At 69.4% G+C, this 12,037-nt stretch overlaps 6 non-coding genes across 6 annotated transcripts; all 6 read right to left on the reverse strand.

The window, feature by feature from the left end:
• Positions 1-2,454: 2,454 nt before the first annotated feature.
• Positions 2,455-2,573, reverse strand: LOC137214064 (5S ribosomal RNA). Its single transcript, XR_010938679.1, has one exon. It is a non-coding gene; the product is annotated as a 5S ribosomal RNA (ribosomal RNA).
• A 937-nt stretch (positions 2,574-3,510) lies between these two features.
• LOC137214076 (5S ribosomal RNA) lies at positions 3,511-3,629 on the reverse strand. Its single transcript, XR_010938690.1, has one exon. It is a non-coding gene; the product is annotated as a 5S ribosomal RNA (ribosomal RNA).
• A 938-nt stretch (positions 3,630-4,567) lies between these two features.
• Positions 4,568-4,686, reverse strand: LOC137214087 (5S ribosomal RNA). Its single transcript, XR_010938702.1, has one exon. It is a non-coding gene; the product is annotated as a 5S ribosomal RNA (ribosomal RNA).
• A 2,695-nt stretch (positions 4,687-7,381) lies between these two features.
• On the reverse strand, positions 7,382-7,500 carry LOC137214098 (5S ribosomal RNA). The gene has a single exon (XR_010938715.1). It is a non-coding gene; the product is annotated as a 5S ribosomal RNA (ribosomal RNA).
• A 937-nt stretch (positions 7,501-8,437) lies between these two features.
• On the reverse strand, positions 8,438-8,556 carry LOC137214109 (5S ribosomal RNA). Its single transcript, XR_010938728.1, has one exon. It is a non-coding gene; the product is annotated as a 5S ribosomal RNA (ribosomal RNA).
• A 938-nt stretch (positions 8,557-9,494) lies between these two features.
• On the reverse strand, positions 9,495-9,613 carry LOC137214121 (5S ribosomal RNA). Its single transcript, XR_010938740.1, has one exon. It is a non-coding gene; the product is annotated as a 5S ribosomal RNA (ribosomal RNA).
• Between the last annotated feature and the right edge of the window lie 2,424 nt (positions 9,614-12,037).

The following is a 12,037-nucleotide window of genomic DNA, read 5'->3' on the forward strand; positions in this document are numbered from 1 at the left end:
CAGGGACGTGGCCCCGGAGGCTTCAGGGCCCGGGGCCCGCGGTCCCTTGGGCATCGGCCCTGCCCGCCCACGCGGCGCTAGGCGCAGCCCGGCCGCAGCCCGGGCCGGCCCTCCTGCCCGACAGCAGCCGGCCCGAAGCCACCGGGAGCCACCATTGAGTCGCCACGGCCCCTCAGCCCCGGCAAGGCCACCCTTGCCCCCACAACCCCCGCCGAGCTCAGGACCCCGCCCCTGGTGGCCGGCAGGCCCGGGGAAGCGGCCCCTGCCCTCGATCCCGCTCCCTCACCCGGCCGCGGTGACACGCCACAGGGGCGGGGTGTGGGGGGGCTTTTGTCGGAGGGAGCTGTGGAGGGACACACCGGCACACAGGTGGCGGCGCCGGGGCTGGGCGCCGGTGGGGGCGGCCAGGTGCAGGTCAAGGGGCTCGCGGGCCGAAATGACGGCAACTGGGCCCATGGCGGAGTCTGGGTCTGGAGGGCTCTGAGCCTCCATCCGCTCTGGTGCCTCGGGTCTACCGGCCCGAAGCCTGGTAGCGCGACACCCCACCGGCCCACAGACGTAGCCTCCCCAGCTGTGCTCACAGCGAGTCCAACCGCAGCCTGCATCCCTCCACGGGACACTTGGATTACTCCCGCGATCCCCACGAGGTGCGGCACCCGCTGGCCGAATGGGCTGAGATCCTGCCCTTGCGGCGCCCTGTGGCCACCTCCGCCTCCCTCACGGTACTGGCCGAGGCCTCGGACCAGCGGGCCCCGGCTCCCAGCTCAGCGCTGCTCCTCCGCCCCTCTCACCTCCTGCCCGACGTCCAGGCTACCGAGCACCCTCCACCCCCGCCCACCTTCATGCCACTCAGCCGGAACCCGGGAGGCAATGCCAACTACCAGGTGTGTATGACAGTCTGGTGCTGAAGCGGCAACCGCAGGAGGGCCAAGCGCGGGCCAACTCGCTGCTACCTTCCACCTCGGCCTCCAGGCCCTCTCTGCATGGGAGCCAGACTGGGAAAATGAACTTACCAGCAGCAAATGGGGGCAGGGGCAGGGGGCGGCAGGGCATGGAGAGAGGAATAAAGAGCTCCAGAGTCCAGGAAACATTGGTGGTCTGTGGCTTGGAAGCGCCACTCCTTCTGCCAGCCTGGGTCCCTGCGCTTGGCTTCCTGCAATAAGAAGCCAGTGTCCCCTTCTTGGCCTGAGGGTCCCTTTGGTTTAGTGGCCACAGTTCTGCCAGCAGGCCCCTCCTGGTCCTATACCATGCACTAAGTACATCTGCAGCTGCAGACTCCAAACCCCTGGTCTCTGGGCACCTCCTCTGTGTCTCAGCTGTCCCTGTCCACAGAGAGCCTCATACAAGACGTTGCTTCCAAACTGGGAGGTTCCACATCTGGGCAGGTCCAGCTCCAGGCCCAGTGAAGGGCATGAAGAAGGCTGAGGCTCTGGACTCCAGCCAGGCCTTCAGCAGGCCTCTGAGGCCAAGGTCTTCCTAGTCTCAAGAGGGGCCAAGAGACGCAATGTGTCATTTGAACAAGTGAGTCAGCGGGCGGTGAGCGAATGAGTGACCGCTCGAGGGGATGTATGCCGGCCACCGGGCCCTGTTTGACTGTCCAGGCTCAGCTTACCTGACCCTGGTTACCAGGGAATGCCACTCTGGGCCCTCCTTTTCATCCCCCTCCCTCACTGTGACCTCACCACCTGCCCCATTATGACCCAGTCTGGCTCCCAGTTAAAACTGGAGGGCAGAGGGCCCAGGCAGTCCTGGGACCAACGGCCATGGGTGAGCGAAACTACTACCGAGCCGAGCCGTTCACTGGCCCCATCCCCAGGAAATGCCAGGAGCAAGGATACTCAATTCTTCTGATCCCGGTCAGCTTCATCTTGCTCAACGTGGGGATCAACATGGTGACTATGGTCAGGGTAGGATCTGTGCAGCGCGGTTGGGGGAGCCCTGGGGTCTTGAAGGGGCTGAGGTGGGAGGGCTGCTGGGGTGTGACAGGACAAGGGTTGGATTTCAGGGCTCACCCTGCTCCCGGCCTCCCCCCTCCCCTTCTTCCCTCAACTCTGGAGGCATCTGAAGAGATTCTTGCGGGCACTTTTCAATCGTATTTTCCACAAAGGTGAGTGGGCGCCGGCGTGGGTTCAGGGGATGTGGGCCTGTCCCCTTTCTTCTATCCCTGCCTTGATTCTCAGCCCCTCAGGAACCCAGGCCCTGACCCATCTCGCCTTTCCCCACAGACAAGCAAGCCAGCTGTGTAGGCACCCATGGCATGTGCATGCGCTGCTCCGTGGATCCCAAGAACCTGCGCTCAAGAGTTTCTTCCCACTTCTGCCGTCGCCCAAGCTTCCTGCTCGGGCAGGTAAACCACCTTGACTACTGCCTGCAGCGGGGCTCGGCGGGGGCGGAGCCGGCGGCCCCCCCGCCGCGGGCGAGTAAAGGAGAAGGCGGGCGGAGCGGGAGGCAAAAAGCCTACAGCACCCGGTATTCCCAGGCGGTCTCCCATCCAAGTACTAACCAGGCCCGACCCTGCTTAGCTTCCGAGATCAGACGAGATCGGGCGCGTTCAGGGTGGTATGGCCGTAGACGGGGGCGGGGGCCGACGGCTGCCTCTTGAGGCCCAGTTTCGCTGGCGCTGGCGCCTTAACGCCAGCCTGGCGGCCGGCCCGCCCCGGCAGGGCCCCCTCGCCCGCCCAGGCAGGGGGAACGGAGGTCTCGGGTATCGGGCGGCGGCGGAGGGTTTGGCGACCACCTCCCAGCCCAGGGCGGCCGTGACCCAGCAAACCCTTCGGCGCTTGGCGCCCCGCCCAAGATCCCGCACGTCGCTCACAGGGACGTGGCCCCGGAGGCTTCAGGCCCCGGGGCCCGTGGTCCCTTGGGCATCGGTCCTGCCCGCCCACGCGGAGCTAGGCGCAGCCCGGCCGCAGCCCGGGCCGGCCCTCCTGCCTGACAGCAGCCGGCCCGAAGCCACCGGGAGCCACCATTGAGTCGCCACGGCCCCTCAGCCCCGGCAAGGCCACCCTTGCCCCCACACCCCCCGCCGAGCTCAGGACCCCGCCCCTGGTGGCCGGCAGGCCCGGGGAAGCGGCCCCTGCCCTCGATCCCGCTCCAGCACCCAACCGCGGTGACACGCCAGAGGGGCGGGGTGGTGGTGGGGCGGGGCTTTTGTCGGAGGGAGCTGTGGAGGGACACACCGGCACACAGATGGCGGCGCCGGGGCTAGGCGCCGGTGGGGGCGGCCAGGTGCAGGTCGAGGGGCTCGCGGGCCGAAAGGACGGCCACTGGGCCCGCGGCGGAGTCTGGGTCTGGGCCAGCCACCCCAGGAGCGTCTGGGGTGCGGCTGCCTTCCAGGGCCGCCTTCTGGCCGCCTGGCCGGCCGGGCCGGCGGGGAGCGCCCCCGCCGGCGCGCGCCGTGGTGGGAGGGGCCTGAGGAGGTGGGTCCTGCAGCGGGGCCCGGCGGGGGCGGAGCCGGCGGCCCCCGCCGCGGGCGAGTAAAGGAGAAGGCGGGCGGAGCGGGAGGCAAAAAGCCTACAGCACCCGGTATTCCCAGGCGGTCTCCCATCCAAGTACTAACCAGGCCCGACCCTGCTTAGCTTCCGAGATCAGACGAGATCGGGCGCGTTCAGGGTGGTATGGCCGTAGACGGGGGCGGGGGGCCGCGGGCGGCCTCTTGAGGCCCAGTTTCGCTGGCGCTGGCGCCTTAACGCCAGCCTGGCGGCCGGCCCGCCCCGGCAGGGCCCCCTCGCCCGCCCAGGCAGGGGGAACGGAGGTCTCGGGTATCGGGCGGCGGCGGAGGGTTTGGCGACCACCTCCCAGCCCAGGGCGGCCGTGACCCAGCAAACCCTTCGGCGCTTGGCGCCCCGCCCAAGATCCCGCACGTCGCTCACAGGGACGTGGCCCCGGAGGCTTCAGGGCCCGGGGCCCGCGGTCCCTTGGGCATCGGTCCTGCCCGCCCACGCGGCGCTAGGCGCAGCCCGGCCGCAGCCCGGGCCGGCCCTCCTGCCCGACAGCAGCCGGCCCGAAGCCACCGGGAGCCACCATTGAGTCGCCACGGCCCCTCTGCCCCGGCAAGGCCACCCTTGCCCCCACACCCCCCGCCGAGCTCAGGACCCCGCCCCTGGTGGCCGGCAGGCCCGGGGAAGCGGCCCCTGCCCTCGATCCCGCTCCCGCACCCAACCGCGGTGACACGCCAGAGGGGCGGGGTGGTGGTGGGGCGGGGCTTTTGTCGGAGGGAGCTGTGGAGGGACACACAGGCACACAGGTGGCGGCGCCGGGGCTGGGCGCCGGTGGGGGCGGCCAGGTGCAGGTCGAGGGGCTCGCGGGCCGAAAGGACGGCCACTGGGCCCGCGGCGGAGTCTGGGTCCGGGCCAGCCACCCCGGGAGCGTCTGGGGTGCGGCTGCCTTCCAGGGCCGCCTTCTGGCCGCCTGGCCGGCCGGGCCGGCGGGGAGCGCCCCCGCCGGCGCGCGCCGTGGTGGGAGGGGCCTGAGGAGGTGGGGCCTGCAGCGGGGCCCGGCGGGGGCGGAGCCGGCGGCCCCCGCCGCGGGCGAGTAAAGGAGAAGGCGGGCGGAGCGGGAGGCAAAAAGCCTACAGCACCCGGTATTCCCAGGCGGTCTCCCATCCAAGTACTAACCAGGCCCGACCCTGCTTAGCTTCCGAGATCAGACGAGATCGGGCGCGTTCAGGGTGGTATGGCCGTAGACGGGGGCGGGGGCCGACGGCTGCCTCTTGAGGCCCAGTTTCGCTGGCGCTGGCGCCTTAACGCCAGCCTGGCGGCCGGCCCGCCCCGACAGGGCCCCCTCGCCCGCCCAGGCAGGGGGAACGGAGGTCTCGGGTATCGGGCGGCGGCGGAGGGTTTGGCGACCACCTCCCAGCCCAGGGCGGCCGTGACCCAGCAAACCCTTCGGCGCTTGGCGCCCCGCCCAAGATCCCGCACGTCCCTCACAGGGACGTGGCCCCGGAGGCTTCAGGGCCCGGGGCCCGCGGTCCCTTGGGCATCGGCCCTGCCCGCCCACGCGGCGCTAGGCGCAGCCCGGCCGCAGCCCGGGCCGGCCCTCCTGCCCGACAGCAGCCGGCCCGAAGCCACCGGGAGCCACCATTGAGTCGCCACGGCCCCTCAGCCCCGGCAAGGCCACCCTTGCCCCCACAACCCCCGCCGAGCTCAGGACCCCGCCCCTGGTGGCCGGCAGGCCCGGGGAAGCGGCCCCTGCCCTCGATCCCGCTCCCGCACCCGGCCGCGGTGACACGCCACAGGGGCGGGGTGTGGGGGGGCTTTTGTCGGAGGGAGCTGTGGAGGGACACACCGGCACACAGGTGGCGGCGCCGGGGCTGGGCGCCGGTGGGGGCGGCCAGGTGCAGGTCAAGGGGCTCGCGGGCCGAAATGACGGCAACTGGGCCCATGGCGGAGTCTGGGTCTGGAGGGCTCTGAGCCTCCATCCGCTCTGGTGCCTCGGGTCTACCGGCCCGAAGCCTGGTAGCGCGACACCCCACCGGCCCACAGACGTAGCCTCCCCAGCTGTGCTCACAGCGAGTCCAACCGCAGCCTGCATCCCTCCACGGGACACTTGGATTACTCCCGCGATCCCCACGAGGTGCGGCACCCGCTGGCCGAATGGGCTGAGATCCTGCCCTTGCGGCGCCCTGTGGCCACCTCCGCCTCCCTCACGGTACTGGCCGAGGCCTCGGACCAGCGGGCCCCGGCTCCCAGCTCAGCGCTGCTCCTCCGCCCCTCTCACCTCCTGCCCGACGTCCAGGCTACCGAGCACCCTCCACCCCCGCCCACCTTCATGCCACTCAGCCGGAACCCGGGAGGCAATGCCAACTACCAGGTGTGTATGACAGTCTGGTGCTGAAGCGGCAACCGCAGGAGGGCCAAGCGCGGGCCAACTCGCTGCTACCTTCCACCTCGGCCTCCAGGCCCTCTCTGCACGGGAGCCAGACTGGGAAAATGAACTTACCAGCAGCAAATGGGGGCAGGGGCAGGGGGCGGCAGGGCATGGAGAGAGGAATAAAGAGCTCCAGAGTCCAGGAAACATTGGTGGTCTGTGGCTTGGAAGCGCCACTCCTTCTGCCAGCCTGGGTCCCTGCGCTTGGCTTCCTGCAATAAGAAGCCAGTGTCCCCTTCTTGGCCTGAGGGTCCCTTTGGTTTAGTGGCCACAGTTCTGCCAGCAGGCCCCTCCTGGTCCTATACCATGCACTAAGTACATCTGCAGCTGCAGACTCCAAACCCCTGGTCTCTGGGCACCTCCTCTGTGTCTCAGCTGTCCCTGTCCACAGAGAGCCTCATACAAGACGTTGCTTCCAAACTGGGAGGTTCCACATCTGGGCAGGTCCAGCTCCAGGCCCAGTGAAGGGCATGAAGAAGGCTGAGGCTCTGGACTCCAGCCAGGCCTTCAGCAGGCCTCTGAGGCCAAGGTCTTCCTAGTCTCAAGAGGGGCCAAGAGACGCAATGTGTCATTTGAACAAGTGAGTCAGCGGGCGGTGAGCGAATGAGTGACCGCTCGAGGGGATGTATGCCGGCCACCGGGCCCTGTTTGACTGTCCAGGCTCAGCTTACCTGACCCTGGTTACCAGGGAATGCCACTCTGGGCCCTCCTTTTCATCCCCCTCCCTCACTGTGACCTCACCACCTGCCCCATTATGACCCAGTCTGGCTCCCAGTTAAAACTGGAGGGCAGAGGGCCCAGGCAGTCCTGGGACCAACGGCCATGGGTGAGCGAAACTACTACCGAGCCGAGCCGTTCACTGGCCCCATCCCCAGGAAATGCCAGGAGCAAGGATACTCAATTCTTCTGATCCCGGTCAGCTTCATCTTGCTCAACGTGGGGATCAACATGGTGACTATGGTCAGGGCAGGATCTGTGCAGCGCGGTTGGGGGAGCCCTGGGGTCTTGAAGGGGCTGAGGTGGGAGGGCTGCTGGGGTGTGACAGGACAAGGGTTGGATTTCAGGGCTCACCCTGCTCCCGGCCTCCCCCCTCCCCTTCTTCCCTCAACTCTGGAGGCATCTGAAGAGATTCTTGCGGGCACTTTTCAATCGTATTTTCCACAAAGGTGAGTGGGCGCCGGCGTGGGTTCAGGGGATGTGGGCCTGTCCCCTTTCTTCTATCCCTGCCTTGATTCTCAGCCCCTCAGGAACCCAGGCCCTGACCCATCTCGCCTTTCCCCACAGACAAGCAAGCCAGCTGTGTAGGCACCCATGGCATGTGCATGCGCTGCTCCGTGGATCCCAAGAACCTGCGCTCAAGAGTTTCTTCCCACTTCTGCCGTCGCCCAAGCTTCCTGCTCGGGCAGGTAAACCACCTTGACTACTGCCTGCAGCGGGGCTCGGCGGGGGCGGAGCCGGCGGCCCCCCCGCCGCGGGCGAGTAAAGGAGAAGGCGGGCGGAGCGGGAGGCAAAAAGCCTACAGCACCCGGTATTCCCAGGCGGTCTCCCATCCAAGTACTAACCAGGCCCGACCCTGCTTAGCTTCCGAGATCAGACGAGATCGGGCGCGTTCAGGGTGGTATGGCCGTAGACGGGGGCGGGGGCCGACGGCTGCCTCTTGAGGCCCAGTTTCGCTGGCGCTGGCGCCTTAACGCCAGCCTGGCGGCCGGCCCGCCCCGGCAGGGCCCCCTCGCCCGCCCAGGCAGGGGGAACGGAGGTCTCGGGTATCGGGCGGCGGCGGAGGGTTTGGCGACCACCTCCCAGCCCAGGGCGGCCGTGACCCAGCAAACCCTTCGGCGCTTGGCGCCCCGCCCAAGATCCCGCACGTCGCTCACAGGGACGTGGCCCCGGAGGCTTCAGGCCCCGGGGCCCGTGGTCCCTTGGGCATCGGTCCTGCCCGCCCACGCGGAGCTAGGCGCAGCCCGGCCGCAGCCCGGGCCGGCCCTCCTGCCCGACAGCAGCCAGCCCGAAGCCACCGGGAGCCACCATTGAGTCGCCACGGCCCCTCAGCCCCGGCAAGGCCACCCTTGCCCCCACACCCCCCGCCGAGCTCAGGACCCCGCCCCTGGTGGCCGGCAGGCCCGGGGAAGCGGCCCCTGCCCTCGATCCCGCTCCAGCACCCAACCGCGGTGACACGCCAGAGGGGCGGGGTGGTGGTGGGGCGGGGCTTTTGTCGGAGGGAGCTGTGGAGGGACACACCGGCACACAGATGGCGGCGCCGGGGCTAGGCGCCGGTGGGGGCGGCCAGGTGCAGGTCGAGGGGCTCGCGGGCCGAAAGGACGGCCACTGGGCCCGCGGCGGAGTCTGGGTCTGGGCCAGCCACCCCAGGAGCGTCTGGGGTGCGGCTGCCTTCCAGGGCCGCCTTCTGGCCGCCTGGCCGGCCGGGCCGGCGGGGAGCGCCCCCGCCGGCGCGCGCCGTGGTGGGAGGGGCCTGAGGAGGTGGGTCCTGCAGCGGGGCCCGGCGGGGGCGGAGCCGGCGGCCCCCGCCGCGGGCGAGTAAAGGAGAAGGCGGGCGGAGCGGGAGGCAAAAAGCCTACAGCACCCGGTATTCCCAGGCGGTCTCCCATCCAAGTACTAACCAGGCCCGACCCTGCTTAGCTTCCGAGATCAGACGAGATCGGGCGCGTTCAGGGTGGTATGGCCGTAGACGGGGGCGGGGGGCCGCGGGCGGCCTCTTGAGGCCCAGTTTCGCTGGCGCTGGCGCCTTAACGCCAGCCTGGCGGCCGGCCCGCCCCGGCAGGGCCCCCTCGCCCGCCCAGGCAGGGGGAACGGAGGTCTCGGGTATCGGGCGGCGGCGGAGGGTTTGGCGACCACCTCCCAGCCCAGGGCGGCCGTGACCCAGCAAACCCTTCGGCGCTTGGCGCCCCGCCCAAGATCCCGCACGTCGCTCACAGGGACGTGGCCCCGGAGGCTTCAGGGCCCGGGGCCCGCGGTCCCTTGGGCATCGGTCCTGCCCGCCCACGCGGCGCTAGGCGCAGCCCGGCCGCAGCCCGGGCCGGCCCTCCTGCCCGACAGCAGCCGGCCCGAAGCCACCGGGAGCCACCATTGAGTCGCCACGGCCCCTCTGCCCCGGCAAGGCCACCCTTGCCCCCACACCCCCCGCCGAGCTCAGGACCCCGCCCCTGGTGGCCGGCAGGCCCGGGGAAGCGGCCCCTGCCCTCGATCCCGCTCCCGCACCCAACCGCGGTGACACGCCAGAGGGGCGGGGTGGTGGTGGGGCGGGGCTTTTGTCGGAGGGAGCTGTGGAGGGACACACAGGCACACAGGTGGCGGCGCCGGGGCTGGGCGCCGGTGGGGGCGGCCAGGTGCAGGTCGAGGGGCTCGCGGGCCGAAAGGACGGCCACTGGGCCCGCGGCGGAGTCTGGGTCCGGGCCAGCCACCCCGGGAGCGTCTGGGGTGCGGCTGCCTTCCAGGGCCGCCTTCTGGCCCCCTGGCCGGCCGGGCCGGCGGGGAGCGCCCCCGCCGGCGCGCGCCGTGGTGGGAGGGGCCTGAGGAGGTGGGGCCTGCAGCGGGGCCCGGCGGGGGCGGAGCCGGCGGCCCCCGCCGCGGGCGAGTAAAGGAGAAGGCGGGCGGAGCGGGAGGCAAAAAGCCTACAGCACCCGGTATTCCCAGGCGGTCTCCCATCCAAGTACTAACCAGGCCCGACCCTGCTTAGCTTCCGAGATCAGACGAGATCGGGCGCGTTCAGGGTGGTATGGCCGTAGACGGGGGCGGGGGCCGACGGCTGCCTCTTGAGGCCCAGTTTCGCTGGCGCTGGCGCCTTAACGCCAGCCTGGCGGCCGGCCCGCCCCGACAGGGCCCCCTCGCCCGCCCAGGCAGGGGGAACGGAGGTCTCGGGTATCGGGCGGCGGCGGAGGGTTTGGCGACCACCTCCCAGCCCAGGGCGGCCGTGACCCAGCAAACCCTTCGGCGCTTGGCGCCCCGCCCAAGATCCCGCACGTCGCTCACAGGGACGTGGCCCCGGAGGCTTCAGGGCCCGGGGCCCGCGGTCCCTTGGGCATCGGCCCTGCCCGCCCACGCGGCGCTAGGCGCAGCCCGGCCGCAGCCCGGGCCGGCCCTCCTGCCCGACAGCAGCCGGCCCGAAGCCACCGGGAGCCACCATTGAGTCGCCACGGCCCCTCAGCCCCGGCAAGGCCACCCTTGCCCCCACAACCCCCGCCGAGCTCAGGACCCCGCCCCTGGTGGCCGGCAGGCCCGGGGAAGCGGCCCCTGCCCTCGATCCCGCTCCCGCACCCGGCCGCGGTGACACGCCACAGGGGCGGGGTGTGGGGGGGCTTTTGTCGGAGGGAGCTGTGGAGGGACACACCGGCACACAGGTGGCGGCGCCGGGGCTGGGCGCCGGTGGGGGCGGCCAGGTGCAGGTCAAGGGGCTCGCGGGCCGAAATGACGGCAACTGGGCCCATGGCGGAGTCTGGGTCTGGAGGGCTCTGAGCCTCCATCCGCTCTGGTGCCTCGGGTCTACCGGCCCGAAGCCTGGTAGCGCGACACCCCACCGGCCCACAGACGTAGCCTCCCCAGCTGTGCTCACAGCGAGTCCAACCGCAGCCTGCATCCCTCCACGGGACACTTGGATTACTCCCGCGATCCCCACGAGGTGCGGCACCCGCTGGCCGAATGGGCTGAGATCCTGCCCTTGCGGCGCCCTGTGGCCACCTCCGCCTCCCTCACGGTACTGGCCGAGGCCTCGGACCAGCGGGCCCCGGCTCCCAGCTCAGCGCTGCTCCTCCGCCCCTCTCACCTCCTGCCCGACGTCCAGGCTACCGAGCACCCTCCACCCCCGCCCACCTTCATGCCACTCAGCCGGAACCCGGGAGGCAATGCCAACTACCAGGTGTGTATGACAGTCTGGTGCTGAAGCGGCAACCGCAGGAGGGCCAAGCGCGGGCCAACTCGCTGCTACCTTCCACCTCGGCCTCCAGGCCCTCTCTGCATGGGAGCCAGACTGGGAAAATGAACTTACCAGCAGCAAATGGGGGCAGGGGCAGGGGGCGGCAGGGCATGGAGAGAGGAATAAAGAGCTCCAGAGTCCAGGAAACATTGGTGGTCTGTGGCTTGGAAGCGCCACTCCTTCTGCCAGCCTGGGTCCCTGCGCTTGGCTTCCTGCAATAAGAAGCCAGTGTCCCCTTCTTGGCCTGAGGGTCCCTTTGGTTTAGTGGCCACAGTTCTGCCAGCAGGCCCCTCCTGGTCCTATACCATGCACTAAGTACATCTGCAGCTGCAGACTCCAAACCCCTGGTCTCTGGGCACCTCCTCTGTGTCTCAGCTGTCCCTGTCCACAGAGAGCCTCATACAAGACGTTGCTTCCAAACTGGGAGGTTCCACATCTGGGCAGGTCCAGCTCCAGGCCCAGTGAAGGGCATGAAGAAGGCTGAGGCTCTGGACTCCAGCCAGGCCTTCAGCAGGCCTCTGAGGCCAAGGTCTTCCTAGTCTCAAGAGGGGCCAAGAGACGCAATGTGTCATTTGAACAAGTGAGTCAGCGGGCGGTGAGCGAATGAGTGACCGCTCGAGGGGATGTATGCCGGCCACCGGGCCCTGTTTGACTGTCCAGGCTCAGCTTACCTGACCCTGGTTACCAGGGAATGCCACTCTGGGCCCTCCTTTTCATCCCCCTCCCTCACTGTGACCTCACCACCTGCCCCATTATGACCCAGTCTGGCTCCCAGTTAAAACTGGAGGGCAGAGGGCCCAGGCAGTCCTGGGACCAACGGCCATGGGTGAGCGAAACTACTACCGAGCCGAGCCGTTCACTGGCCCCATCCCCAGGAAATGCCAGGAGCAAGGATACTCAATTCTTCTGATCCCGGTCAGCTTCATCTTGCTCAACGTGGGGATCAACATGGTGACTATGGTCAGGGTAGGATCTGTGCAGCGCGGTTGGGGGAGCCCTGGGGTCTTGAAGGGGCTGAGGTGGGAGGGCTGCTGGGGTGTGACAGGACAAGGGTTGGATTTCAGGGCTCACCCTGCTCCCGGCCTCCCCCCTCCCCTTCTTCCCTCAACTCTGGAGGCATCTGAAGAGATTCTTGCGGGCACTTTTCAATCGTATTTTCCACAAAGGTGAGTGGGCGCCGGCGTGGGTTCAGGGGATGTGGGCCTGTCCCCTTTCTTCTATCCCTGCCTTGATTCTCAGCCC

The sequence above is a fragment of the Pseudorca crassidens genome, chromosome 19, assembly GCF_039906515.1.
Source record: "Pseudorca crassidens isolate mPseCra1 chromosome 19, mPseCra1.hap1, whole genome shotgun sequence".
NCBI classification, from domain to species: Eukaryota; Metazoa; Chordata; class Mammalia; order Artiodactyla; family Delphinidae; genus Pseudorca; species Pseudorca crassidens.